Source organism: Amphibalanus amphitrite, unplaced genomic scaffold (assembly GCF_019059575.1).
Source record: "Amphibalanus amphitrite isolate SeventyFive unplaced genomic scaffold, NRLGWU_Aamphi_draft 000779F_arrow, whole genome shotgun sequence".
Classification (NCBI taxonomy): domain Eukaryota; kingdom Metazoa; phylum Arthropoda; class Thecostraca; order Balanomorpha; family Balanidae; genus Amphibalanus; species Amphibalanus amphitrite.
Genome location: NW_024882273.1, coordinates 62492 through 88739, shown reverse-complemented (window position 1 = coordinate 88739; position 26248 = coordinate 62492).

The following is a 26248-nucleotide window of genomic DNA, read 5'->3' as shown; positions in this document are numbered from 1 at the left end:
AAAAACGCAATTTTAAAAACCTGCTTTTGCAAGAAAAAAAATACAGCTGGGTCAATGCTAGAGCTATATAAACCTTACTTGATTCATTGCTGTGCAGAAAAAGGCAGCCAAACAAATAGTAAGGACTTGAAATTTCTGTGCTAAGTCCTCAGGAAGTGCAGCACACTGGATAGTGGAAAATGAATAATGCATCAATACATTTGAAATTCCTTTCTGAAAAGAGTTCAGTAAAATCTTTCTCTCACCTTACCCTTCAGCATTGGCTGAGGATCAAAATTTCACTCTAGCTCCCTCTCAATATTAGGCTTCTAGAATGATATTGTTATCAAAATGAATGTTAATATAAAAAGATATGCGATTTCCAGTTAAAAATAAATAGTGACACGGTGAACAATGAGTATCCAGTCAATCTACACATAAAACAAATCATGCAAAATCCCAGCAAAAACCAACTAACCACCAGGGTTGTGCTTGACTCATGAGTCGAGTCAGAAATTTGACTCAACTCTGACTCAAATGAGTCAGATTTGAGTCGAGTCGGATAAAATGTTGAGCTGTTGAGTTGAGTCAGAGTTGAGTCGGACAAAAATATTAAGGTGTTGAGTTGAGTCAGAGTTGAGTCAGTAAAATAACTTTTGACATTGAGTTGAGTCAAAAACATTTAGGAACATGAGTCAGCTGACTCAACTTTCTAGAAACAATATATAGTAAAAGTTTTTCATTCTCCCCCCGCTCAACAACTTAGGCCTGGCCCTGCTGCCGGATTTTTCCCCCCCCCCGCTCAACAACTTTTTATCTGAGTCAATTTTAAGTCAGCACATTTGACTCAACAAAAAATTTGAGTCAAGTTTGAGTCAACTCATATTTTCATTGAGCCGCTTGAGTCATGAGTCGAGTCAAGGGAAAAAATCAGCACCTTGTTTGAGTCAGAGTTGAGTCAGGGCATTCTGAAGTTGAATGATGAGTCGAGTCGGCAAATTTTTTTGAGTCGAGCACAACCCTGCTAACCACCAATGAACCACGCGTTTCTGGAAACATGCCTCAGAAGCGTCACCAACAGCTGATTGCAAGGAATGTTACAGCGACTAAATTATTGCAACCGTAGTTAGTGCGAACTTGTTGCGAAAACACCGTTGTATAATGCATATTCATGTGCCATTCTGATAAAGTTATTTTACACAACAGCTTAACCCTATTAGTGGCAGGGGGGGGTTGTTTTCATCCACCCCTCAGGTTTTTCGGGAATATCTCCGAAACCGCTGAAGCTACGATGCTGAAATTTTCTGACTTTTCCTAAAACTAAATTGGGCACATTCCCTGAAAATTTCAAGTTCATAACTTTACCAAGGGCGGCTCCAGAGCACTGGGAATTGGGGGGTCCTATTCGTGAAGCGAGTCATTTGGGCGATGATCACGATGCTGATGTATTATAACTGTATGCACCAGTTTTATCATGTGATAACATATACAAAGTTATTGTGCATCCTCTTTTGACACGTTTTTGCTATAATAGGCGGATCCAGGCGTCCAAAAAGGGGGTTTATGCTTTACCTCCCAACATAGGTGCCCTGACACCGCCTATGCATGACCAATACAATTGTAGTCGTTCTCTCATAAGAAAATTGTAACATAACAAGACCATTACCACCCTTTTTAGAAACAGTACCAACAAAAACCTTATTTGCTATACTTTTTGTGTACCCCCAATCTCAATGATCTGTATCCGCCTATGATTTTTGAAAATGCATATTTTTAGGATCCATGTGAATTCCTGGTTCATTCTTTATCGATCGGCAAAAGTTGCGTTAAGATTGGTTCAGAAACCTGGCCGTGATAAGCAGTCTAAAATGTATCTGCAATTTGCCCGTTTTTACCCCCCTCAACCCCCCTTTTGACATTTTCTTAATTTTTTTTTTTAGAAATGTAGATCACGTTGAGCGAAGTCGAATGCCGTTTGAATTTTGAAAATCGGCCCGTTAGATCTCGAGATATCAAGGGGGGGTCGTAAACAGCCCCCCCCTGCCACTAATAGGGGTAGCCAGGAGCCTGCCACTAATAGGGTTAAGTTTTACAATTCAGGGTTAATCACCTGTTAAAAATAAAGAGACAGTAAATACTAAATAAAATGTAATAATTTTAAAGATGGTCTTGGTAATGCTCTCCGGCTGGTCATCTCTCGGCATACAAATGACAAGTAAAAGACAAAAGAAATAAATGCGACCAGCTACGTGGTTTTGTAACATGTATAACTGCTATTTTGAGGTATTCAAACACCAAAACAGAAAAATTGATTGCAAAATTATTATTGCGTCATCAATGTCAGCTTTCCTTCGCCTCTCCTTTTGTTCCTTTCCTCGCCTGTATGGATGCGTGTGCCTTCCGCCGTGGTGGTAAATAGCAGCCTACATGCAGAATTAGGCAGGCTTATTGGCGGGCTCATTATTGGATTCATTGTGTCACGTTTGTCGGCACGTGTAAGATGTGCTTAAATGCCATTGGCTCTCGGCCTGGCGACTTCTGGGGACCACGTAATGGGGATGACAATTGGGATCCTGTGCCTTAAGCCGGCCATTTACGTCCATGGCTATATACCCCCGTACTAGGGCTAGTTATGACGTATATAGGGATCCACGAGATCTTTTTTGATGAATGGGTTGTGCAGTGTTGAGATCCGCGTGTAACGTCACTGTTTGGCCAGTCTGCCCTCAAACGGGTCATCTTTACTCATATTTTATTTACATGAACGCTTTGCATGGTCCAGTGGTTTATATAGACATCTTCCTTCCACTAGCTAGTTTTATGTGGCCAGGTTGATTGCCTGTCAGCGCGGTCACGCTGTCGTCTTTCGATTGGTGCGCTTAAATGCGGCGAGATGAATATAGGATTTCCTTTGATGCTATTTAGTACCTGCGCCCAGCTCAACTGGGGAAAGGGGGGGGGGGGCACTGCCGACTTTTGGTCCCATTCTTTCCATGTAACGCCCATAGAGCCCATGTTAAAATGCCAAAATCAAAGGGGGGCACGGTGCCCCGGTGCCCTCCCCGTTCCGCCGCCTATGCACGAAAGTACCAACTACCATCAGTTTCCAGTTGTTTGTGTCCCAATGTTTTTTATGAGTTGGACGATTGGGCTTTTCCTATCGCTCATAGGTTATGCAATTATTTTGTTAAACGCTCTAAAATTGTTTCTCTACAATACAAGTCCTTAGAACTTAGAACTGAAGCAAATAGATATTGATGGATACGATCTCAAGGGGGCCGATAAGAAGGAAGAGCGCGCGGCGCAATGATTGTGGAGCACAGCACACGATTAATGTGAGGCGCATTTGAGCGAGAAAAATATTGAGCAGAAATGAGCAGAGTACCAGCATTGAAACTGCACCAGTACCAGCATTGAAACTAAATATAAGATATCTCAGAAGGTTGCGCTTTTGGGGTGAGTTGTGGTGCTTTACGCCGTACATCATGCTTAATGAATGTGACCGTCGTGTTTGTGGGATCCCCGTCGGTACTAGTCAGCCCCACAAATCGTGGTATCATAAAGATAATCTTCGCCTCCGGTTATCATTTTGATATATCTACGAAACGGGTGCTGGGTGGTACACGAAAGCAGCTTTTTCAGGTGAGTTGAAAAGGGAAGAGGTTCTTTGAATTACCATTTCGGACCATGGTTCTAAAAAGCGCTAGTTTAAAACTATTGTTATAATTCCTATCGTAAACCATCGGACGCTCGACGCTGCATTGGCATCCTCGGCGAGCGATTACCGGCACATCGTACCAATTGGTACGATGTGCCGGTAATCGCTCGACGAGAATGATAACGTGGCAGGTTTACTGATATGGGGCGTTCCACGACAAATCGACAAATAAAAAATTAAATTTGCACCCTCATATTTTATTCTTCGTTGAAAACTGGTGTAAGGGTTTGTGATGGGCGGGGAAGCCAGCTGTGGCAAGGATTTTTTTCTTCGAACAACGGTTTCCGAGATATAGCCTCGGGCAATTCCTGGAGTTCGCGCTGCAGCCCTATGTTTGGCGGCCTAAAACTCAGAAACTATTGGTTTTTTACGATAAAAACTTTATATGGTTCAACTCACAATCAACCATCAAACATTTTGGCTATCTCGGATTTTCAATTTTGGAAAATTTTGATCACGTGACCTTTTGTCCTATTTTTCGAAGAGTGACCTTGATATTTTCCCCACCGAAAGTTGCAATTTTGTCTGATGACGATTAAAGCCTTATCAATTGTCATTCATATGCTATAATAAAAAAGTGGTTATCGCCCTGCGTTGACCTCAGGTCAGGTCATTTTTAAGACCTGTCCATTATTACCAGCGGGAGCGACAGCGAGATCTCGAGAATAAAGCAAGATAGCGACAAGCGGTAAACGGTAAAGGGTACACACGGATAAGGTCTATAATTTTTACTCAGGTCATTTTCAGGTCAGGTCAAAGATGACGTCACAGGAGCTAAAAGGAAGTCAAAATAGCGGCACCATACATATATATGAAGTTTTTCTCGAATAACTTTCAAGGTATCCCAGCTAGGAACAAACTAATAGCACCATCGTGATCCTCTCGTCGATCCGCATCGAAACATATGTATGTTGACCTCGAAAGGTCGAAAGGTCAAAAGTTGACCGTAGATCACGTGACCTAAGGTCAACTTTTGACCTTTCGACCTTTCGAGGTCAACATACATATGTTTCGATGCGGATCGACGAGAGGATCACGATGGTGCTATTAGTTTGTTCCTAGCTGGGATACCTTGAAAGTTATTCGAGAAAAACTTCATATATATGTATAGTGCCGCTATTTTGACTTCCTTTTAGCTCCTGTGACGTCATCTTTGACCTGACCTGAAAATGACCTCAGTAAAAATTATAGACCTTATCCGTGTGTACCCTTTACCGTTTACCGCTTGTCGCTATCTTGCTTTATTCTCGAGATCTCGCTGTCGCTCCCGCTCGTAAAAATGGACAGGTAATAAAAACGACCTGACCTGAGGTCAACGCAGGGCGATAACCACTTTTTTATTATCGCATATGAATGACAATTGATAAGGCTTTAATCGTCATCAGACAAAATTGCAACTTTCAGTGGGGAAAATATCAAGGTCACTCTTCGTAAAATAGGACAAAAGGTCACGTGATCAAAATTTTCAAAAATTGAAAATCCGAGATAGCCAAAATGTTTGTTGGTTGATTGTGAGTTGAACCATATGAAGTTTTTATCGTAAAAAACCAATAGTTTCTGAGTTATAGGCCGCCAAACATAGGGCTGCAGCACGAACTCCAAGAATTGCCCGAGGCTATATCTCGGAAACCGTTGTTCGAAGAAAAAAATCCTTGCCACAGCTGGCTTCCCCGCCCATCACAACCTATTAGACCAATTTTAAGCAAAAAATAAAATATGAGGGTGCAGGGCACTTGTCGATTTGTCGTGGAACGCCCCATATGTAGGATTATCAAATAAATGTAATAGAAACGATATTAAATCCACTACCTCTTTAGAAGCTCTTGAAATAAACCTGGCTATCTGGTTGGCGAAGCCAGGCAAACTATATGCTTGGAATGGCTAAATGTCCACTGTACATGACATCATTAAATTGAATTATTTTCCTTCTTAGCACTTAAAATACATTTCAGCGACACAAAACTCCCAAAAGTCTGATATCTTGCCCGTGGTATCGTGGTACGATCGGCGAGTACCTTCCTACGCAATGTCCATGGCTATGCGAAGTCTAAGGTTGGCCTACATAGCCTTGGGTTGGCCTGTTTATCCTATTTCATATCGTATCTATGAAAATAAAGTGTTCACGATCGCATAGCCAAACTGAGAACAAAATATTTATTTGTAAAACTCCAGCAATACCCCTCGCTTGATACTATAAAAAAATATTGCACACAATCATGCAAAGCCGTGAATCCTACCGCCTTTATTTAGCGCCGGCGTTCCCGCGTTAATAATTTCTCCTGAATCGGAGGACCAATAATCAGCTGACGCACCGTTGTTTTGATCAAGATACCTAAAAGAAACAGGTAGGTCGGGTGTTTTGAGTAAAGCCCTGGTGACGTCACGGACATTTCTTATATGGAGAATTTCGCCTTTAAGGAAAATATTTTACAAACGAAAATTTGTATTTTATAAGCAAAAAATACAGTCCTTCAATTTCAATATGAAACTTATATAACTTAATTACAAAACTTGAAATCCTTTGAGTGTTTGTCCCAACCCCCTGCTATACCCTTGGTCACGTGACTAAAATGATAAACTTTGCGTTTTACAATGTTATGACTTAAACAGAAGTAATAAATATTAAAAGTGTACTATTTATGATGTTTTAGGCAGAAATCGTGTAAATATATCCTTAAATTATATATAATCTGTTGAAAAGAAGTCACGTGATGTTACCAGATTGTGCTCGGACAGCATCTTCTTGAACTTCGATTTCGAGTACTTTGTACCTCCATAGAGGCCTAATAACGGACGTTTTCAGTTATAAAATGAAGCGCTGAATCTAATAAGGGCAAAATGTAATCATTTGTTGCCCTTCAGGCTTGGCTATCCAGGCATGAACTTTGGCCAGTTTGTGTGCAAAGCCTATGGTGAAGGGAAAACTTCACGCCCAGCTGACGTCACAGACCTCTGCTACCAAATCGTGTCCGGTGGGGGTCGGTCTTGATGTCGGCGGACCGTGCCAGCCTGGTTACCCTACAAAGTTTGATACGCGGTGGTACGCGTGGAAACATATCAAAATGTTCTCCAATAATTTCTGCATCGGGGGCAACTCTCATTTTTTGCCGAAATTTGCCTTTCTCTGAACTTTAGAGGCTCGCATAGGCGCGGGAGCCGGGGGGGGGGCAGTGGGGGCAGCTTGCCCCCCATCTCTGGGGCCGTGGGGGCGGTGCCCCCACAGCTTTGAGACGGAATACCACACTTTTTTTGCAAATGTTTTCTTTTTTTGTTGAAAAAGCCGAGGGATGAAAAATAAGTGGCCTAAAACCGGTGAGAAAACTAGATTTGGGGGTACCCTAGGTTAATCTCTATTATGGTGTGCCCCCCCCCCCCCCCAGTCGGAAAGTAGTTCCCGCGCTCCTGGAGGCTGGCTTCAGCCGGTAGCCGACACGGAATTTCGGGCTAGGTCAGCCAAGTGCTGCTGTTGTAATGTGGTGATTGTTTCCAGGAAAATGATCTAGATCATTCCAAAACTGAAAAGCACACGAGAAACAGTGTACGTACCGGGGCACTACAGAGTCGGCTACTCCAGTTTTTTTTTCCTAGTATATACTAGAATTATACTATATCAACTAGAAAAACAACTAGAATTGAGAGCTTTCAACTATATACCGAAAATTATCCCAGGATATGGCTGCGCTCAAGCGCGGCGCAGCTGGCGCTAGATTTCAATACATTGCGCTTATATTTACTCAAGGCGGCCTGTGGTTATATGGCGTTCTCCCTTCATATAATGACTGCAAATTGTCCTTGAATAAGTATTTAATAACTATCGTACGCAGATAAAAATCCGCTCTTCATCATGCATGGAATCATGTGAACAAAGGCCTTTCTGGGCAGTTGTGTGCAAATTTGCAAACTGCTTCACTTGAATTTGGGTGGTGGGCCAGCCTCGTGCTTTCTCATTCTTTCACTCTTACATAACAATTTTCTAACAAGAAGTTTCAAGGAACTTTATCACATGTGATACATTTAGACACCTTTCGACCTAAATGTGAGTATGCTTTCGGTTCCTAAGTGACAGTTTCCATATTTCCCTAATTGATTTATACCGGTGAGGACTGAGGCACCTGACTGTTCACGTTAGTGTAACTGCGCCTTTAGTACTGGTCAGGAAGTGAAGTTTAGCGCGGACTTACCTCGACAGGGGTCTGCAGACAGATGTGATGGAGGACACGGTACACGGTCGTCCCGTCCACCGCGACCAACTCGCGCGTCAGCGCGCCCGTCTAGCTTGTGGAGATCCCGTGGTCTAGCAGGTTGTTGTGCAGACGCTTCGATACATGAGACGGTTCGCCCGAACCCATACCTTCCTGAGGAAGCAGTTAGATAATTAGGTGCACAGCAAGACTGATGAGATGCATGCATGCCTTCGTATATGGACTTCACTCAATATACCCTGTATGGACCACCCCCCGACGAAGCTAGTAGGTAGCACTGCTGCTCCACGGCGTACCTACATTTCCTACCAGCCCATAGGGTTTACCAGGGGGCGTCGAAGTCTAGTTCCTACCAACCTGGCACTCCCATGCCTTCGTCGCCACGAGGACGCCCGAGGGCATTTACATGTTGAAGATAGGGAAATTGCCATAGTTTAGAGCCGCCTGAAGGGCAACCTTGAGATAGATGATAATGTAAATGTGTGCTAATATGATCATCAACATGTTATTTATCCAAATCCAGGGCCAATTAATGGATAACTTCACGTTTTCCCGTGGTGATGCGCTAACTTTCGTGATTCTTGCAGCCAATAAGGGTGTTTCATAGTGCGATTCAGCCGCATTATCGACTTAAATGCCATAAACCGCCACGGAACATACGATTTGCAGCTTCCTGGCGTGATAGCGCCCAGTAGGGCTCCGGAGTCGGAGTCATGAAGTACAGGGTGACACAAAAAAAACGGTCATCACCAAAATTTGAATAACTTCGGAAGTTTTATTCAGATCATCACCAAACTTCGGCCACTTTAGGTCACACCTATGTAGCAGACATCCACCAAGTTTCAAGTCTTCACTACGAATACTTTTAGTACAGTGTGTGTTTTACGGACGCTCCACAATGTGCTCCAGGTGAGCGCCCCGGCGCTGCAGGGCGTAGGCACACCTGCATCCGGCGGGCAAAGTTGCCGATAACCCGATAAGAATAACGTTTCAGGGGTAGCACACCCCCTGAGCACTGTCTCCAGAGGCCATTGCACTCTGTAAAGTGCACAGCCATCGGGTTATCGACAACTTTGCCCGCCGGATGCAAGTGTGCCTACGCCCTGCAGCGCCGTGGCGCTCACCTGGAGCACATTGTGGAGCGTCAGTAAAACACACACTGTACTAAAAGTATTCGTAGTGAAGACTTGAAACTTGGTGGATGTATGCTACATAGGTGTGACCTTAAGTGGCCGAAGTTTGGTGATGATTTGAATAAAACTTCCGAAGTTATTCGAAATTTGGTGATGACCGTTTTTTTTGTGTCACCCTGTAGGTCAGAGTTTACAGTTCTGACCTGCAAGTCGTCGAGTCGGAGTCAGAGTCGATTTTAAAAGCTGGAGTCTGAGTCAGTCACCGAAATTCGATCCTCTCCGCAGACCTTTTAGGGTTCCGTAGTCGGAGTTGTAGTCTGTCGGAGTCGACAGTTCTGACCAGAGTCAGAGTCAGAGTCGATTTTGAAAGCCAGTGTCGGAGTCGAAGTCACCAAAAATCCATTGCCTCCGCAGATCTGCTAGGGCTGTGGAGTCTGAGTCGATCAGAGCCGACATTTGAAATCAAAGTCAGAGTTGATTTTTAAAAGTGTGAGTCAGAGTCGGAGTCATAAAGAAACCCATTGACGATCTGCAGTACCATGCAGTAAGGGCGCTGCCGATCGATGCCCTGAATTGCCTATGAATTGAATGAATAGATAAAAATTAATTAGATAGGTACCTCCTGTTATTCATCCCCTGCCACTTGGAGGACTTACTTTCAGTAGAAAAAGACGCATTATTTGTTTGTTTATTGTTTGTTTATTTATATTGACAAATATTTTTTGCCGGTTATAGGGATACAGACACAAAACACAATGATAGCACCTTGGTCCTCGCTGGTGCAAATCATTACTAGATAGATGTTGAAATGTGTTGCCATTGAAGAATCTACTGATTTTCCTGGCGGCTCTCGTTTTCAAGTAACTAATGGTCTTGTAAGATCTCTTGATTGCTCACCGTCTGGCGTCTTCCAAGGTTTTCTGAAAGCTAATCAAACGTTACCATGGCTGCTCTTGATTGCATGGCGCTTGCTGGTTCTGGGTTCTTAATTGATGGTTGTTGCGTCTGATCCTGTTGCTTCATGTTCCATCACATTCACATCACATTAAATTTCTAATGGAACAGACACTTCTACCTTTTATTTCGCTATCAGTCGACTTGCATTTACCCCTGTGGCCTGCTCGCCCTTTTATTTCCACGCTACAATCTACCAATTATTGAAAAAGCCTCGGATAAAAAAGCAAGAAAAGTATGTCAAGTTAAATAATTGCGACGGTCCTAGAAAACCAGAAAAAAATCAAAAAGCTTGTCCATATCTCACTTCCCGCACTTATAACAAAAACCAGGCAGCAAAACATGCGAAATAGTCCTTAGCAACGCCCTAGCAAAGCATTTGTCTAAAGTGCGCAATATGTGTCACATTTGGAAAATTTAGTAGCTACTTGATTATTCAACTAGAGTTGGACTATATATGCTAGGCTTTTGTATAAAACATAAGTATTTGTTTATTGAATTTATAGCAACTGGTTGGTTAACTTCAAAATAATGATTTATTACAGAAAACGCTTGTTTGCGACATATTTGTAACGAAACAACGGAAATAGCTTTGACTCCTGCGCTGTTCTAGTACATTTTTGGTAGAAAACTTCGTCTAACCTTATGTTTTAGGGCCTTGGGGTTAACATGTGGTCTGTTTTCGGCAAGCCATATCCTAGCCAACGTTTGAAGACTTTCACGGCTCTTAGTCTCATATGGTAGATCGACGAATGTTCCTCCGACAACTCCTCTACCATTTTTCACGAAACCCAGCCGATCTACGGCAGACATGGTAAGCTTTATCCGCACGGCCGCGCCCGCGTCGCTCCTCTCCGGAGACGGCGGTGCCCGGTCACATGTAGCGTCTCGCACTACGGATTCGTCGGTTGTGAGCTGGAGATTTTGGTTTTTGCGGTCATTTTTGCCCGCACAACTGTCTACCATCAGTGCTACCATATTCTAGTTTGAACTGGGTTTTTGCTAGTCCCGACTACATAAAGTAGGGTTTCTAGCAGTTATACTAGAAACTTCTACCAAAGTTAGTCCTACCGATGATACCCAATTTTAAAGTCCTAGATCATCGGGTGACCTTCCAGGTCAGGTCAATGACCCAAAAACCGGGAAAATCGGGCCCTGTTAGAAAGTCGTAGTGTGGCTGCTAAGTGGTTTTCCGGGGTGCTGATCACGAATATCGTGTTAGTTTTGATCAGAGATGATGTCTTTAAGCATTTAGACCAGGTCGGGTCAGGTCAGGTCAGGTCAACCGGTAGGGGTTGTGACGGGTATTCGTAATACGTGTCAAACGCCTCTGACAGCTTCGTACCATGTCACGAAGGCACCAAAACTACTTCGTAAATGTTCAAATGATTGCTAAATTCGAATTCAGCTCCAAAAACTAGCCTAGAAACATGTAAAACTCGAAATAGTGAACCGAGGTCACCCGAGGTCACCAAAGGTCAATGACCTGACCTGACCTTCAGGTGACCTTGACACCCACCCTAATGCATGGGAGCAGCATCAAATCACATCTTTGAACGTTTGAAACCACGAGAAGCTTGCAAACGCGCGGCTAATGCGAGCCGACATGCGCCGAACCGCGATTTCGGCCAAACATGGTCTCGGAAAAGAGGTCACAGGTCAAAGGTCATTTGGGTCAGGGTCATGAAATTTTCAGGGTAGGTGTAAAATTGATCAATGCGAGGGTACTGAAAGTTTCGTCGCGATCGGCCGCTTTTTACGCGAGTTATTCGCGAAAAACCTTAGGGGGGGTTGCATCAACCCCCCCCCCCCTGTGCCGGCGAGGGTTAATTCAATATTTAATCTTGAGCGCACCCTAGCAATGGTGAAACAAGCATGGAGCACCGAGAGAAGCTGCGTGCCAACTGGCTTGTAAAGCATTCACATGAACAACAACCTGTCTGTGACATGCTAAGGCCATTATGGTAGGCCAGCACCGACGTCCGGTCCGGCCACGCCGGTCGGCACCATAATAGCACAACATTCACTACCACAACACAACAACATTCACAACATTCACTAGGATGTCAAAAGTGTTTTAATAAGTTTGTTTCTAGGAAGTCTACCATTCTGTATGGATTTTTCGGTGACTGAATGACGGTAAGGCACACTTCACTGGTAACATTATGCTTGAGAGGGTAAATCACTTTTTAGGAATAATAATCCCGCGTTTACCATATGACCAAAGCACGGATTGCGATTGTGATTCATAATTACCCATCGTCAGACACTTGCAAACGAACGATCGATATCATATCACACTTTTACATACTAATATTGGTGTGGGAGCCAGCAATGATGGACGGAAATATTACTAACGAATGGTGAAATGCATACCAGCACAGGACAACGTAAAGATAAAACCTTTTTGTGAACAGACCCCATATATGGATAGATAGTGTGTGCACTAAATAGTTCGCCATCTGACTATAGCAGCCGGCCCCCACTCAAGGGCATTGGTAGCTTCAGTTCTGGTGACGTAGGCAGAGCGTGAAGGTTTTTATTTTCCCTTCACTAGTGGTAAACCTATGGGAGAAACCGATTTCGAGGGCAAAACTAAAAGTCGATTCATGAACTTATTAGTCGAGATACGTAAAAACCGAGTGTACCACACGACAGCCTGATCTTTCTTCTATCGATACCCGCATCCACTTTGGCGATGGTACATACATAAAACGCTAAAATATGACGATAGGCGGGAAGATGTCATCCTTAACGGTATCATTCAATTACATCTTGATGGTTGCTTTCTCGAATGCTCAGAACGTACCGAGTGGTGATGAACCTGACCTCTGATTCAAGCCGGATCTTGTGATACCAGCAGCTTTTTCAGGTCAGGTCAAGTCACTGACCTTTGGCGTCATAAGTGAATAGACCAATGGACTCGGGAAGACCTGCCAAATCGAATGGTATATGACATGACCTCCTTTGACCAAGTTCGTGACCTGGGCGTACGGACGCTCGCTCCGCCCGCGTGCGCGCGCGTGGCGTTACCGGTCAGTGTGCGAGAATTTGAAGCCGGAGTGTGAGTGCCAACCCTATCGTGCCCACTGCCCATACAGTGAAAAAGTGAAAAGCAATCTTCCCGGATCATGACTAAGCAAAGGAAGCGGAGACACGAATCTGGAACGCCGGATAAGGAGGAAGGTGAGCCACCACTGAAGGATGTGGTAATAGAGCTGAAAGCTTTTATCCAGGAAAAAACAGGCGAGGCTGTTTCAGATATCAAGAAGTCATTGGATCAAAAATTAACTGGCTTAGAAGAGTCTCTGAACTTTGCGTTCGAATCAATAACGGCCGCATCCCGCAAAGTTGGCACTCTAGAAAAGCAAATGCAAATGACTCGCTGCGAGTGTGAAGATATCAAAGCGCGTATATGCCAACTAGAAAGAGAGATGGAGGAGAGAGAGAGAGAGAGAGAGAGCGAATAGGCTATCATCGCTAGTATTCGCTAGACAAGACCTCCATCTCCCAGACCAGGATGATCGTCTGAGATCAGTCATCACCGCGGTGATCAACCGTTGCCTTGAATTGGACGTACACCCAGGAGAAATCGCCTACATCAAACGTTTGAACCGAGACAGAGTCCTGGTCAGGCATCGGTAAAATCCTTTTTGAAAGGATTGCATTCCCAATCCACATTCCTAGTGCCGAAGTGGATTGCATTCCTACCCGCAATCCCCTTTTTTCACTTGGATTGTGATCAAATCCGCAATCCTTTTTTTGCAATCCTGTTGTATTATTATGTGCACTAGTGGATCTGGGGGAGAGAGGGGGGCATAGGGCCGTGCCTCCATCCTCAAATCACCCATTTCTAGTACCTAGTCTTGCGAGTAATTCCTATCTAAGGCACAGGTATTTTATGGGAAATATGTTTTGCCTCAAACACCCCCACATTTAAACCTCTACCCATCCAGTGTTTTATATTTTTAAAACTCGCCTTCAAATACGTAATTTTGCCCTTCCTATGTAGTTCATGTATGTATATTATTTTGAGCGTTTAACCCGCGCCGGGCCGGGGGTGTTTGAACACCCCCCTGTGGTTTTTCGCAGATATCTAACAAACGGCGGCGCTCCGCGCCGCCGTTTTTGGCACACCTGTTCGTGCATCTTTTCCGCACATGTTGTTAAAATTTCAGACCCAGGTCACCTTAGGTCAGGTCACCAAGTCACGCCAAGTGACCTCACCTCAGAAAAAATAAGAATGCTCGTCATAGCTACACCGATTGATCGATTGCCTTGAAACTTTCAGCGATTGATTAGCCCTCGCCCGTATAGGGGGGGGGGGGGTCGAACGGACCCCCCCCATGGTTTTTCGCGAATAACTCGCGTAAAAAGCGGCCGATCGCGACGAAACTTTCAGTACCCTCGCGTTAATCAATTTTACACCTACCCTGAAAATTTCATGACCCTGACCCCAATGACCTTTGACCTGCGACCTACTTTTCGAGACCATGTTTGGCCGGAATCGAATCGAATTGCTTAAAAACCGCTTCACATACGTAATGAGCGTAACGCGTAAGCGCGATGAGCATATAAGTGAATAGGGCTTTACCGTTTACGCTCCGTATGTGAAGCGGTCTTTAGGCGAAAAATACCGGCAGGCGGGTATTTTTCTGTCGGTAAAACTGGCCTCTGGACCCATAATGATCATTGGCTTATGAGCTTTTTCTGGAGATCATCTTGAGCCATAAAATCTCACTTCCAGAAGTTATAGCGGGTCCCGATTTTCTCGACATTTGACCTCCTGAATGAGACGAAATGACCAAGGACCTTAAAGATGGGCAGCAGCGGCTTCCTATAGTCCCGAGTAATACGCTCGTTTTTTATGCACAGCTCCGAGTCCGAGAGGCCGCGGGGGTCCGATCGACTCCTCCCCCTTACGTTAGCGGCTGAGGAAACGCCAACAGACGGGCGACGGTTAAAAATTGCAGGTGCTTTTGTACGACTGTTCGGAGCCGCGGTGAGATGGTGAGGCGCGCAGCTACGTGAAAAATGGTATCTAATCAATGTGTGCTTTGCCTTTGACCTGGGCTAATCTTGGGATGCAACAGTCACGATGGTTTCATCAATGGAGCCACAAACTCTAAAAAGATAGGTTTTCTCATAATCCCTCATTACCCCCACCAAAAGGGCTCCATTACCCCCAAAGGGGGCATGCCCCACCATTTGCCGACCCCTGTTCTAACAGGCCCCGATTTTCCGACTTTTGGGTCATTGACCTGACCTGCAAGGTCAACCAATGACCTAGGACCTTAAAATTAGGTATCATCGGCTTCCTCTCGTCACGGGCAACACGCTCGTTTTTTCCGCAAAGCTCTAGCTCGATCAGGGGCGAAACGGCAAGGGGGGGGTCCAACGGACCCACCCCCCCTTATACGTTCGCGGCTGGAAAAACACCAATACGGGCGAGGGTTAAAGCAACATTATCTATAAAATGTTTATCTCGAAATTTTGATATCGGTGACCTAAGGTCAGGTCAATTTTGCGGCCTCTCCATTATAAGTCAATGGGAGAAAATTGAAAAGCGCCTGTTTTGCACGAACGCTATTCTAGACACTCTCAAACATCGAGATGTAGATAGAATTGACACACTGAACCGGAAAATGGCAACTGTGACCCCCCGTTATGTCCCCGAGGTCATCTCAGGTCACGAACAGAATCTAACAGTTTTTCGCTAATAACTTCTGATAGAGGCGTGCTAGAGCGCTGAAAACGCCTTAGATGTGTTCGGCTCGACGTTGCGGATCGACTGATAAGCAACATGAACTTTTCCGGTCAGGTCATGACTATCACCTGAGGTCAAATTTTCAAGTTGACCTTTCAAGGTCAACTTATAGTTCATTTGACGCGTCTCGACGAGAGGAACACGATGCTGGCAAAAGTAATGTCATGGCTCTTTTGAGTCAAAAGTTATCGCCGAAAAACCGATTTACGTAAAAACGGCTATTGTTGGAGTTTTTGCCCTCTGGAGGCTAAACCGTTGACCTGAGGTCAAATCATAGAACATTATTCAGAAATGTCTGTAAAAGGGCTATCGAATGCGCTTTTCCGCGGCGCTCTAGCTCTATTGGTTCCCGAGATAGCCGTTGGCAGTTTCCAAGTTGTTGAATTAGTCAACATTTTACCTTTGGTGACCTCTGGTGACCTGACCTTTGACCTGACCCAAAAAATGACCGAGGTGTTTTCGTCCTTATTTTGGACGTTCTTTCGATTGCCGCTTACCGCATGTCGCTACGTGGCCCAGGAGCCGAGTTAGAAGGGGGGTGTTCAGACACCCCCTGGCCCGGCGCGGAATCTCAGAGCACCGCCCCGGCGCGGGTTAAATTAAAAGCGTTTAAATTATTTCGAGTTTCGATGTAAAGCCCTTGATAGCAAAGTACAAAGCCGATGAAGCCGATCTCATAATTTTCAATCGCAACAAGCCATTTCAAAGCACTAATCAAACACAATCCGGATTGGATTGCAAAAATTGGAAGTATGATGCAATCCAATCCGCAATCAAATCCTGTTTTTTGGAATGGATTACAAATCCAGGTGCAATCCACCAAAAAGGAATGCAATCAGGATTTTGCAATCCTGCAATCACAATCCTACCGATGCCTGGTCCTGGTGAAATTCACCAATGCTGAGAAGGGATCGCTCAGGGACCTCATCTTTCGGTCAAAAAATAAATTAAGAGGTCAAAGAATATACATAAATGAGTTGTTCACGCCACTGAGACAGGAGCTGTTCAATCAGCTGCTGCAAAAACGAAAACAAGGTCTTATAGCCTCTGTACAATCTCGAGGCGGTGAGATTTTGTATGTCGTCAGCAGAGGTGAGAGACTCAGTCGAGTTAGAAGCCAAGAAGAATTGGATCGTCTCAGCAGGCTTCTCTCGGGACAGGATGCTGATGCTCCCCCCGCTCCCCCCGTCGGTGGTGCCTGGCGCCGCCCATGCGACCGGAGACTGCCAGACGGCCGCTGACCGGGCGGTGCCGGGTGCTGGTGGGAGCGGGGCGGCGCGGGCCGGTGGTGGACCGGCGCCGGCTGAGAATACCAACCGACCCGCTCACCTGAGTACGCCCTTGCCTCAAAGCTCGCGACCGGGCCCTCAGGGGCCCCAGCAGCGTGGCGGCGCCGGGGAGCTGGACAACGGCGGGCCGAGTGAGACGTCTACTGCGGCGGGGACGGCTGTCCTATGTTCGCGGCCTGTACTGGCTGACCGAGTCTCTGAGCTGGTGCCGCCTATGGACTGTCAACCTGGCTCGATTTCCGTGGCTGACCTCCCAGGCGGAGGTGGTGGAGCTCGGCCGGAGCTCAGAGAGAGTGGAGAGTCGGCAACGCCCTCGTCAGACCGGCCTCGGGTAGAGGGTGAGGGGAGGGCTCGCGGGATGCAGAGCGTGGGTGAGCGCGCCCGGCGACCGTCCAGCGTTCCGGCAGGTCGCTCGCGGGATGGGGTGGGGCGGGGTGGAGCGAGTTGTGAGCGCCATCTCTCGCCGACTCCGGCAATTCGGGGTGCGGGTGCTCCGCCGGGGAGGGCGATTCATATGACGGAGCGTGGGAGTGGGAGGACGGCGGCGTACAGTAGGTCTATTAAAAAAGTCCCCAGCACCAGTGGGCGCTGCCTTCGCTGAGCTGAACCCCCGTCTGCCCGTCCCATATCGCGCCGGGCTCAGGTCAGGTAGGGTCAGCGGGACCGCTCGGTCCGGCCCGCGGGCGGTGGACGGGCGGCCGGTAACGCTTTCCGCCAGCCAGCTGTAGAATCCAACAAACGGGACGGCCACCGCTCAGCGCAGCGAAACCGGTGTTAATGAATGGCAGTAGATGTTCATGGCCACAATGATTATGAGATAGTCATTGTTAGCCCGTGCCCCACAGGAATGCCTAGACTCTCAAGCCCTGTTGGAGTGGAAATGGGGATTGAGAATCATTCTTATAACTCAGCTTTGGGCATTTAAGTGGTATTCGAAGTAGCGTCAAAAGTAGCAAAAAGAAGAAAAGATACTTCAGCCAATTTTAGATCGGGTCAGAGCAAAAGATCATGTCACCAGAGGTCATCGATGATAAAATTTTGCTTGGACAGGGTGCGTTGCGCGCACCGGTGCATTGGGTTTCCAATTTCCATGGATGCATTAACAGACTCGGAAGCTCATAACGCTAGCGTGGAGCCGAATTCATATCAACCGCCGCAACAATGCATGGCAGCGCAGCGCAGCGTGCTGCAGCGCGGGGCCGTGAAACACCGCCCACGGCTATCCATGTGTCAGGGCAATCCAACCCACGTGATGGGCTCGGCCCAGCGGAGCATGAGGCCCAGGACTCCCGCCCAGGCCCCCTGTCTCCCCCTAATTCCTGTCATCCTTACCACTCTGAAATTGACCGAAAGAGCCTAACCTAACACAACAAGCAGCTCGTTTACCGCTATGTCTGAATAATATTGTCAGATTTAATTAAGGGCAACGGCTAAGCACGTAAATAACAGCAACTGCCATCATCGGTATTATGAAAAACCAATTGCTTTTCCACAAACACTAAAAGTTTTAAGCTAAACTTGCATGAAATTAATTTTACCAGCCTCGTGTTCTTCTTATCAAAACGCTTCGAATGAATCAAAAGTTGATCTTTAAAGGTCATTTGAAGAATTTGGCCGATGTTCAAAGACATGACCTGACCAGAAATGGTCATGATGCATAGCAGGATATTAGATCCGTATCGTGGAACTTTACAAACACTTTAGATGATTTCATAACTTAAGCATGTCTATCAAAAATATTTATTACATGGCTCACGTGTAAGCTGGGTGTGTGATCATGCTTACGAGTATGTTGAACGCAACTGATAATGTTCTGTTGGCCACAATTTCTATATTTAATTTATCATCCCGGATTTCATATTTTTATTAATGACACCTTGACGATGTCGAGAAAAAAAAAAAAACGCTTAGGAGATTTAACAGCCTGAGATACATTCAGTATAAGGAAGGGTCAAGGGTGCTAGATTCCTTCCGTCCTCGCTATCCTCAGGAAAAACCAATCCGCATCGCCCCTAGTCTTCATGCTTCCCTCTCTGGACTGGAGGTCACCCCACCAGCCAACCTGTAGTTGATGTCGGTTTCATTCCAGGACACATAATCCTCTTCGGGTGACCGTTGGGGAGACGACTGGACCGCCCTGACAGGGCAATCGTCCCACGGGAACAGTCACGCTTCCGCAGATCACTGTCGCTGGCTCGCACAACCAAATTTCTACACCAGAGCATAGTTATGTCATAGCTCTGCAAGGGCCTTCTCAGACCGAAAAAGATGGCTCCCAACAAAAAAAAAAACAATTTCCTCATTCAGTATTGTATCTCATCAGGCACCACATGTTTTCAGACTTCAGAGTGTTTATTATGCGTTCCGTCAAAAAAAAAAGCGCAGTTCAACTTTCTCCCATTGACTTTAGCGATCTCAAAATTGACTCGACCTTTCTGTCAGCAATGTCAAACTTGCAAAGTAAACGTTTCAAAAACATATACTGTTGCCCATTGAAATCGCTGAAGGTTCTAAAGCGATCGGTTAGTCGATGCATTTAGATATGATGAGCACAGGAACTTTCCTTGAGGTAAGGTCACTTGACGTGACCTGGTGTTATGACCTTCAATTGAAAGACTTGGGCGGAAACAAATGGGTCATTTGAAATCTTAAAATGTTAGATTTTAACAATAATTGCGAACACTATCCCGGCCAAATAGTGAGTGAGAAGGGAGCGATTCCCCAACCCCATGTTTAGCTCCTATAATTGAGCTAACTGCTAGAGCCTCGCGGAAAAGAACGAGCGTTTGCGTCGTTACGTGACGCAGCGACTGTTACCCCATTTTAAAATATCAGTGACCTCTTAGGACAGGTCAAGGGCCCCACGGCATTGGATTGGTTTTTGGTGACAAACTTCGCAAAAAAATGGTCGCATTATCGTCATTTCGATACAATCGTGTTTTCTGTTCTCAGACGCGTCGATTTATATGCTTTTTTGCTTAGGTGAAGCAATTTAGGATGTTTAGGTCAATGTCATGTTAGGGCAACACAGGTCACGAAGCTGTTGAAAGGAGGACATGTTGCATAACATTTGATTCGGCAAGTCTTGCAGAGTCCATTGATGGCTGTCCCGACTGGCTAGCTCATTTTGATCGGGGGTTATTGACGAAGCACTCCGATTGACGAGCACTCCGTCACGCAAGGTGAACAATGCAAAAGTGAAGCATTAAACCTTGCCAAGAATGTATGAAGTCACGATTTCATGTGCTTGAGGTATAGTTTTAGGTCATTTCCGACGCCAAATTAACAGTTTCCATATTTTCCCATTATGCTTATATGAGACTAAGTGCATTACGGATTTGCATCATTTTATAACCGACAACCGTGCAGTCTGCAGAGGTTTACTTAAGACGTCATAGTTAACCCGCGCGGGGCTGGGGGGTAAATTTTTCCCCCCTCGCGATTTTTTGCAATATCTCAAAAACGGCGGCGCGCAGCGCCGCCAAACTTTCAGTACCTTTTTTTACATCAATTTGACACGTTCCCTGAAAATTTGAGCGAAATTCGTCGGATTTTTTTTGAGAAATTGACGTTTTAGTGACGTCATGTTCGCCATTTTCGCCTCAAAAACGGCAAAATTTCAAACGCCGCTAACATCTTCATTTTTAAAGGAATCAAGACGTAACAAAAAAGGTTATACGTAATTCTACTTTGTCTATCAAATGGCCATCTCGGTTTTTTGGACATTTTGGATTTTGGCCCCAAATTTTTTCAAAAAACTGATTTTTTGGAAAAATAATCATAAAATCCAAAATTTTGAGTGTATCGAAAAAACCGGAATATATGTCAGCGAAGTGGTCTATGTGCACCTACATACCAATTTTCAGGAGAATCAATTCAAAAATGTGGGATTTATTCAAAATTTTATGACGCCACGACACACACAAATTTTGAAAAATGATTTTTTTTTTGAAGTTCTAGACCTCGTACGGAAACAAAAATAGCACCATTCGATTCGCCGTGAAAAACTGCATCAGATAGACACCTTTTTAGGCCTTAGCAACCAACTTCAAAATTTGACCTCACTTGACCTGACCTTGACCTGACCTCGACCTGAAATTCATCCAGAGGTGGTCCATATCACTTATTGAGTGTGCCTATTGAATTCTATGAATAAATGACCCATAAAATATGTGTCGCACATGCCCTTTTCTATATTTTGTTTTTGGTGACCTGACCTGACCTGACCTGACCTTGACCTTGACCTCTGAATGATATTGTATGCAGCGAATATTGTCTTGGTAGCCTAAAAACACGTTTTGGGCAATCAGTCTCAGTCCATGACTCCATTCTTCGGCAACTACGGTGCAAGGCCGATACTGTAGGAACTTGCAATTTGTACCCTTGACCTGACCTTGACCTTGACCTCAAACTTTAAATTAAGTACATGTTTTTAGTTGTTCGTGATGAGATCTTTCGATTGGCGTTTGAATTTTCCAAATCGGACCATTAGTTCGGGAGATAACAGGGGGGTAAAATTTACCTCCCCCAGCCCCGCGCCTTCGGCTGGAGACCCCAGCCCCGCGCGGGTTAAGTGACCTGACATGAAAACGTGGTTGATTTCAAATGATCCGGCTTGAATCAAATGTAAGGCATATGAAATGTCAGCCTTCATCAGTGTGCTTTGAGCTACCACAAAAAAAATACAAGGTGGCGGCATCCACCCCTTTTTCTCGGCCGGCGAGGGTTAAACCTCGTTTCGAATTATTGCAGATAATGATGCGACCGAAAACAAAGTATTTATCTGTGTCTAGAACGGCCGCTGACTTGTTGGACAAGATCCCCAATCCTAATTTGCTAGATGGGAATAAAATACTCGGCATATGATACATATATACCCCTCGATTTGCACTCGCGCTAAGTCAATTCTAATCATCACTGCCGCTTTTTTATCCGAGATGATGTCGCCGCTAAACGGGTTGTTTTGTTTGCTTGCTTGCGTTGAATGGTCATTACGGATTATTGAAGGATTATGATATACATAATAGGAATGGGGCAAGGGAGGATATGCACTGCAGTGCAGGTGTTTAATTTAGATTACAAAGGCATCATTTCCGGCATCGTGCAGTCACTATCTTCCCCTCCTCTGCACTGCGGCATCGCTGCGCCCCACACATGGCGTCCTCACTCCACGGCCGGCCGCCGCCAACTGACCCACTCGCCGGGCGCCGCGACCTGACCCGTGTCGCTGCCGCGGCCTGCGCAATAGAGTCGGGGCTGGAATCCGGGGGTTCGGCCGGCCGGCCGCCTCTGGAGCGGGGGACTTTTTTAGTAGACCTACTGTACGCCCGGGGAAGAGGGGGTGGCAATGGTAGAGGTGCACGTGATATTCGCTCCTACTGGAGCTGAGCCGAAGGTCGATCAAAGCAATGCCGTTTAGACTAAGTTTTAAAGTGTCTGTGTTTAGGGGTTTGCTTGTTCGGAAATATTGTACACACATTTTCCTTTATTGTTTTCTTCTATGTAGATACTGCTACTTTACGAGCTGCTACCGTTTATCATGCAGAGATGCCAAACTTTCCAGCTCAAAACATTGGCCAAAGAGAACGAGAGAGAGAAAATACTATCCTAAATGGATGAACTAAGAATCATTTCGTTGAACTGTAGGGGATTGAAGGACTATAAGAAAAGAAAAGATGTTTTCAGCCATTTACGGAATCAAAAAGTTAACATAGCAATGCTTCAGGACATACACTGTACTGAAATTGGAATCCCTTTTTTCAAAAGCTGTTGGGGAAACGAAGTCATTGTAGCACCTTACACAAACAATGCGCGAGGTGTGGCCATCTTAGTCAATAGTGTGGATGTCAGCTTCAGTAGCACTTCTTAAGATACAAACGGCAACTTCATTGTCACCAGAGCCAAGATAGACAACTGCTGGGATTTCTGTTTAGTAAACATATATGGACCAAACAACGATGATCCGGATTTCTATAGATCAGTGGTTACGCGCATCAATGACTGCATTGCAGACGAAAATATTCCCCTAATAATTGGTGGGGACTTCAATTTAACGCTTGTTCAGAACCAGGATAATTTCAACTATCGACGACATAACAACACGAGAGCGAGATAATGTGTTAAGAAGATTATGTCTGAGAAAGATCTCATTGATAGTTACAGAATGAAAAAAACCCGATGCTAAACGTTTCACATGGAGAGTTAACGGTCCACCAGTTAAACAAGCAAGGCTAGATATGTTTCTTATTAGTAAAAGTCTGGAGGGGTACATTACGAAAACTGATATTTTACCAGGGTATCGATCTGACCACTCGATAGTAACGCTAGATATGAATTTAACGCAACAAACTAAAGGAAGGGGCCTGTTTAAATTTAATGCTTCCCTCTTAAATGATAAACGGTACGTCAAAGTTGTAAAGAAGGCTATACTTGGGGTAGTTCGTGTATATGCACTCCCAGTTTACGAACCGAAGTATGTAGACTAGACTTAAATCCATCGACAGTGCAAATGTCGATAGACCCTTCCCTTTTCTTTGAAGTTTTGCTTCTTACTATACGTAGGGAAACGGTTTCTTTCGGAATCAATAAAAGGAGAACCGAGCGGAAAAGAGAGGAAGAATTACAAGCCTCCATTGTAATAAGTGAGAGAGAAGTGGATCTCTTTGGAGATCCCGAGAAAATGGAGGAATTGCAGGAACAAAAAAAAGGAATTGGAACATCTAAGGGAGCGCAGACTCAAGGGAAGCGTTATTAGATCGAGAGCAATTTGGAGGCAACTCTCTGAGAAGCCGTCAAAGTATTTCTTAACGCTAGAGAAAAGGAGATTTGACAGCAAGAGGATTGCGTATTTAAAAACCAGGGGCGGTATTAAAGAATCTCAAACAGAAATCTTAACAGCCTTCAAAGAATTTTTCCAGAGCAAGTTTAGCAATAAAGATGTTATATTAGACGAGGATGAGTGCAGCGAGTATTTAAATGAGAAACTAGAAATATAGGGCCGGAAGAGAAATGTGAGTTGCAAAAGCCAATCACTGTCGAAGAGTTAGGGAAGACGCTCATGCGTATGAAAAATGGAACTTCCCCCGGTAGTGACGGTTTCACAGTAGAATTCTACAAATTTTTCTGGGCTGATTTGAAGTCATTCAAGCAGGGGTGGCGTTTAAAGCCAACCACGGCACGGCGACAGGAGCGGCAGCTCAGGGCTCTGTTCAGGGAGGCGTCGGACTCAAAGAGTCCCTCTGATATACTGCGGAACCACCTCGACGACGTGGAGCGACTTCTCCTCAAGAAAGTCCCCCACCAAACTTCTTCGGTGAAATCGGCAGTCATCGCCCTTTTGGAATTCGAAAGGTTCGCCAGCGTACGTGAGCCAGAGCACGCTGTGCAGTGGGATGCCGCCCGACGGCGCTTACAGACTTGGAAGCGCGATGCATCGTCTCTGGACCTACATAGAGAGGCGCAACTCCAAGATAAACTCGGAGAAGACGGTTACCTGCCCATCCGAGAACAGCTGAATGAGCTACGGAAACTAGTTGAAGCCGAGCTCCCAAAGATGTGCGCGGTGGCTTCCGACATTCGGCGGACGGACGCCGTAAAGATGAGACGGCTTCTAACTTCTGCGATCCTCCTTCAGAACTTCCAGAGGTCTGGGGTTATCAAAAATGCAAGACTGGACGAGTATGCTAAAATGAAGAACGAAGTTCTGCGAGTGAAGGACCACAAGAGTAACGCAACGTACGGATCCGCGAACTTGGTCGTTCGCGGTCTGGTGAAACATCTCGAGGTGTACGTCGAACACTTCAGGTCGTTCCTGGTAACAGAAGATAAGGTGGCCCTGCTGTTCCCCTCATCGGACCCGGCGGACGACATCGCCGAAGTCTGCCGTGGATTCCAGGTAAAAGTTCAAGTTCAAGTTCGGTGTATTGAGGACATTTCCACATAGTGGCTTAATATTTAGTCCGAGTCAGAGTACATAGATAAAAACATGACACAGTCAATATCACAGTAAATCACAATCGAGAGATAGGTATATAAAAACACGGTCCAAAGTCGGACAAACCAGACCCTCGACTAGTTCGACAGCCGGCGCAGAAACTCGGCGCGGGTTGCAGAGCCGGTGACAGCCGGCGACAGGCGGTTCCACGCCGCGGCCGCTCGGTAAGAAAACGCGCGGCGCGACGCGGACAGGCGGTATGGAGGCAGCTCGAGAGCGCCCGCCTCAGTCGACCGGGTGCCGCGCCGGGAAACCGCTGTACGAGGGACGAACAGGGAGCGGATCGCCGCGGGAGCGTGCGGGTCCCTCAGCGCCCTGTAGACGCCGAGGCAGTCACGGCGCTCAACCAGCTCGCGCACGTCACACCAGCCCAGCGCAGCTAGGATCGGCGATGTATGGTCATGCCTGCGCACGCCAGAGACAACCCTCGCACCAAAATTCATCGCCTTCTGCACACGGTGAAGGTGGCATGCAGCGGCGCCACCCCAGACAGAGAGGCAGTACAGGATGTGAGGAAAGGTATGACACTGGATAAGGAGCTTAAGGATGTCGGGACTAAGATGATGGCGAATTTTATACAGACATATAAGGATGGAATTGCACTTTTTGACAACGTTGGAGATGTGCTTTTCCCAGGATAAGGTGGGGTCTAGGGTCACTCCCAGCATCTTCACGAATGGCGAGGGTGTTAGTAAGTAGTCTGGCAGGTTAAGGTGGAAGGATGAGGTTTTCTCAAGGTTTTGGGCAGTGCCGACAAGGAGCAGAGTGGTCTTGGATGGGTTCATTTTTAAGGAGTTGGATGTGAAGTAGGAGAGGACAGCACGGAGGGTATCCTCCTGTCGGGATTTAAGGATGGATAGATCTTTAGGACGGGCCGAGTCAAGTAATTGGGTGTCGTCGGCGTAGGAGATGAGGCGACCGTGAGGAAGATAGGATGGAAGGTCAATTATTTGTTATCATGTATCAAACTGTTGTGCATCTATGCTTGAGACGTACCGTTACAACTTTTCCTCGTGGCGGTTTACTTTTTGGTAGACATGTTTGAAACGTATTGTCTTGTGTTCTAATGCATTTAAAAAGCAGGCTGATGAAGGAGGCAGCAGCCCCCGAAAGCTACCGATCATATACATATTACTGGTGTCGAATAATTCGTTTCTGAATATTTACCATGTCCCAGTACAACAATTCCATATTCAAAATTATCAGTCATGTA